The sequence below is a fragment of the Palaemon carinicauda genome, chromosome 8 (assembly GCF_036898095.1).
Source record: "Palaemon carinicauda isolate YSFRI2023 chromosome 8, ASM3689809v2, whole genome shotgun sequence".
NCBI lineage: Eukaryota > Metazoa > Arthropoda > Malacostraca > Decapoda > Palaemonidae > Palaemon > Palaemon carinicauda.
Genome location: NC_090732.1, coordinates 111,945,687 through 111,950,686, shown reverse-complemented (window position 1 = coordinate 111,950,686; position 5,000 = coordinate 111,945,687). Strand labels below are relative to the sequence as shown.

The following is a 5,000-nucleotide window of genomic DNA, read 5'->3' as shown; positions in this document are numbered from 1 at the left end:
TTTTGCTATATCAGTAGATGTGTTCACCTGCATCTGTGTCTAGTCCAATGCCATAGCGTCACAGCGGCTGACTCCAGGGGAGGGGAAAATAAAGGAGAAAAGAAGGCAAGACAGTCTCACTATTATATCTTAGACATATGTTGCAACTGCTATCTTAGACATGATGCTTCTTTTTCTTTTCAGGAATGACGCTTTCCACTTGCGGGGTAACTACCACGGGTCCTGTGGAAAAAGTGTCCAAAGACTTGTTAGTGCAATCCTGAAGATAGTGTGCCACGAAGGTGGTCTGTCTATTTCAGGTGTCTGCCTTCAACACCTGGGTAATTGAGTGGTTCACCTTGATTGCCAAAGGGGTACCGATCTTCATAAGCTCTGGGAGGGGTTGAAGTTCATGGTGTGTCCCATGGCTCCCTATAAGCTCTGCCGATCGTTTCACGAAGCCAGAAGGAGATCTTGGAGATCTTCATCCTCCCCATACTCACAATAAAGTTCTGCAGCTATTGCTTACATGATTATGTACGTTTTAAGTAGAGACTTACTGCTCCTCCCAGGACATAGAACCAGGTCATCAATATTATCAGTTGCATCCTTCAGCAATGTAACTGAAAAAAAAATCAAACCTGGAGTAAATGATCAATGGGTTTTGAGTCATTGCTACAAATTCTGGCACTAATGAGAACAAGATCTGCTAGCCTTCTTAACCTCTGCAAACTGTCCTGTGACAGAAAAAATTGGCTTGGACTGTTCCCTGAACTAGACACCAATTCCATAGATGATAGATGGTAAGGATCAAATCATTCCCCTTTGGAGGAAGACACACACTGTATGACTGGTCATATGTGCACCAGATCATCTGCTCCTCATGGGGTTAATCCACAATGTTGGAGGAATCCAGTCCCTGTTGAGAAGCCTCTGTGGTTTCTTCCCCTTTAGGAAAGTCATTGAATGAAAAGATTCGTTTTTGAAAAGGGTTAGCAAGAAAAAAGCATATGTGCTCCTTCCTCCTCCGGTTCTTCTTACTCCCCATCTTCATCCAATTCTTGCTTAGAGATGTCAGTTGCTCAATGGTTCAATGGTAGACCATGACGCCTGAAATGATTGGACCATCTCCAATTTTTGGCAATATCCTCTAACAACTCCTTTCTCTGAAATGAGGTGAACTCTCTATGCTTCCTTACCTCCTTTCAGGCTTTGTCCAAGAATGGGGTTAGGAGAAAGACAGACTGATAGATGTCTCCTACTGACATTAGAAGTTCCTAGCATGTATCTTCACATCTCGATCTCCTAACTGGATTGAATATACGTGTGCCATCCCTGTTCCATCTCTGGACATTTGACCAAGATGTAACGATTCTGTTTTTGCACTAGAATTCTTGTATGATCTTTTCTAGTCCTCTCCCATTGGCTCTTTATGAGTTGCTGCAGTGACAGAGTATAAGTGTATTCTTCTCTTTGTTGAAATGGTACATTTTAGGCAGCGTTCATTTGGAACTTTAGATTCATACTTCATGTTCTTGGTGGATCAAAAGACTTGTAGCGCAGGCAGACCTTCAAGTTATTGCAAAGCACCTCTCGTTTCTCAGGTGTTCACACGTGTGTCCATCTAAGTTTTCAAGCTTGGGCTGCCTAGAATACCTCTTTGGAGTTTAAGACAAATTGAATCTCCTCTTGAATCTTTATATGATGGGAAGTCTCATCACTCTCTCAAAGCAAATCATGAATACCTCAGTATGCTGTTCATTTTGGAGTTTTCTTGTACTCATATCAGGAAATTCAGAGAGATAACTCATCGGTTCCTGATCAGTTGGAACCTCTGAGTCACTCATGGTAGGAAGGACGGAATGTATAAAAGAGTGATTTTACTATCTCTTCATCCTTTCCCAGCTCCTTCCTTTACTTTCTTTCCTTCAAAAACTTCTTTTTAGGAGTATGAAGTAGTAGTATTTTTACAGAACTCCTTTCACAAAAACTTCTTGAGACATTTAGCATGAACTTTGCTCCTTTGGTACTATAGGAATCAGTCAGGTGAGTTCGTAGGCCAGGTGATGGTAAGCATTTCTATGATATTCATCATTCCTATCGTAGCATAGGAGCTGCTTCAATCTAACAGAGTGATCATTAGTTATCTTTTGACTGGTACATCCCGTGTTGGCTGAATAATAGTCATCCTGATACAACAGTTTTCTCCTTGGATGCAGGTGGAAGAGCCTCACTTTACTTTACTTTGAGGGCTGCTTATTTGGTCCTGTACAGAAGGGGAACCCTACTCTCTACAGGACCTCCACAGTTCTTTTATGATGCTCATTCGGGAGCATTTAACATTTGATGATGCGTATTATTGGCTTGATGTTAGATGCTCACTGTCAAAACACTCGCAAAATAAGGTCTTCATTTTCCTTCTGAGAGTCTTAATATCTTCAATTATTCGGATGTCTCATGGGAGCCTATAGTCTCTTGGCTGCATATTTAAAGGCTCTAGAGCCTAAAGTAGACATACTGTATATATATATATATCTGGGTTCTGATAGTCTGAAACCATCTGTAACTATTCTCGTGTCAGAACGATTTGTTGGTTACACACTATGTAGCAATTAGCTTTGATATTTTAGACGACCTGTTCTGATAAATTAGTGGGTTATTGGGCATATTTAAAATTCAATTTTCACTTTATTCGGCAGCCAATGTAGATCAATTAGTACAGGAGGGATGCTTTCTCTAGGTAGGATACCCTTTATCAGTCTTGCTCCTCTGTTTATTATGTTTTGTAATTTTTTAAGTTGTACTTTTGGTAGATTGTAGTAGATGGAGTTACAGAAGTCAATTCTGGTAATCACACAGTTTATCACATGTTTCTTTAGGGAAGATTCATCCAGATACTCCTTTTATAAAAGCAATATTTCTTAGATGATAACCAGCAGTTTTTCTACATTATTTATTTGGGCATTGAGAGACAAGTTGCAGCCAGGAAATACGTCTAGATCACGAACTTTACTAGATAGTGGCACTGAGTCATTATTTATGTATATTTAAATATCCCTCAAGCTTCTCACAGTGTTTCTGTTTCTCAACACCATCAACTCAGTTTTGTTCTGATTTAATCTTATTTGTTTAATTGTCATTCATTCTCTAACACTATCAAGGATTCGGTTTAGTGTTTCAGTAGTGTCGTCTATATCATTTATGGAGAAGTAAAATTGTGTCATCCGCAAATAGTTTGAACTTCGCACCATGCCTTTGTAGTATATTTGATAGACCAATAGTATAGATGTAGGATAAGATTGGACCAACTACACTCCCCTGGGGTACCCCTCTCTTTAAAGGTTCATATGGTGAATAAGGGTTTCCAATTTGTACACAATAATTTCTACCAACAAAGTAGTCTTTCGGGTATTTGAAAGCTTGATCCTCAACGCCGATGAACCGCAGATCATTTAGTAGCGGTTCATGCACAACTGTATCAACAGCAGCACTAAGATCGAGCAATATGAAGGTAACACATTTATTTTCATCCATCATTTCTGGCATATCATTTACAACAGAGCAGATGGCTGTCTCTCTAGAGTATAGTTTTCTGTAAGCAGATTGGTTGTCTGTCAGGCAAAGCTTCTATTACTTCTAACTGACTGACTAGTTGTTCAAGAATTACGTATTCTAGCACTTTTGAAACAAAGGATATTTTCGAAATAGGTCTACATGAGCTTAATTCCTGGTAATCCAGAGCATTTTTCAGAATTGGTGTGACTATAGCCATTTTCTCAGATTTAGGAAACTTACATTCATCAATGCTTGTATTTGCTATTCTCATAATTATTTCGGCTAGACTAGAAAGTTTTCCCTCTCTAATTACTTTAAATATTGGATCTTTCACTGACTTTAATAGGCCAGGTGAAAATAAGACTTTACATACATCTTTCTTATTCCTTCCGGGAATAGAAGTATCTTTACCTTTAGTTAGCAACTTTCCTCTGTCAGGAAGTTGTTATGGAGTTTAACAGCTGAGTGATTCCTTTTGGTTTCATTAGGCAGAAAGTGAACCTTTGTTGACAGTTAGTACTGTGGCACTGGTTATAGGCGAGGGGTCTCTCAACCACAGATTACCAGTATTCTAGGTGAGGAGAAGGAAAGGTATATGCTGTCCTTTAAGCCACCTTCTTCCTTCTCTAGAAATGAGTGTCACAGCCCACCCAGTGATTGTTTCCTAGGAATCGATCAGCAGTGCAAGCCCAGTATGGCAGATCTGAAATACCAGCAGCCAGTAGCAGTCCCTATAGGGGTTGAGTACATGTTTTGTCCAGGAAGAGTGGAACATTTCATCCACCCTTATGGTCCCTTCTGTGGGACACTCTGGGGTGGTCTGAAGTCAAGTTGTATCCCATGCTGGTAGGTCCTGAAAGACATACTCTGTATTGGAGTTCCTAGAGAATCAGTCTCTCCAGCCATAGCTATCTTTAGCAGACCACACCTTTTTCTCCTGCCTCTGCCGAAGAAGCTCTTCGGCTTACTTTGGTATCCATTCCCCTCTGGGGAATAGTCCTTCACACAGTCTTACCTACCCTGGAACTGGATCCTGTGGTTAAACAGTCCTCTTCCTCAGAACTTGGGCATGCTTGTCTCCTGCTACCTGAGGATGACATCATGGGAGTCTAATCTTAAAGATTAGTGCAGGTGCTCTCATTATGTCAATTATTGAGGGATACGTTTTCTACGCTATCCTAGTAATGAGACATTACTAAGACCTAAATCCAGCTTTAACCTATTTCTCTTGCAGAGATTTGATTTTGAGAAGCCTGGGGTTCTGGAGGACCCGTCTGTGCTATACAGCAGGGTTCAACATCCCTCATATGTGTGTTGCAACCCTCTTTAGATCTAGCTCTAACAATAGAGACACCTGGGGTCAGTGCGGGCATCTTCTATTGCAAGGATGAGCTAGTAAGTCTAGCTCTGTCATTATCCACCTGGCCACCTGGATTACCTGTCGGTGTACTTTGACCCAACGATAG

General features: G+C 40.6%; 1 protein-coding gene across 1 annotated transcript in view; it reads right to left on the bottom strand.

Moving 5' to 3' along the window:
* LOC137644942 (prolyl 4-hydroxylase subunit alpha-1-like) overlaps positions 1 to 5,000 on the bottom strand; it is a 51,010-nt gene that overhangs the window by 2,249 nt on the left and 43,761 nt on the right. The window lies entirely within an intron of this gene.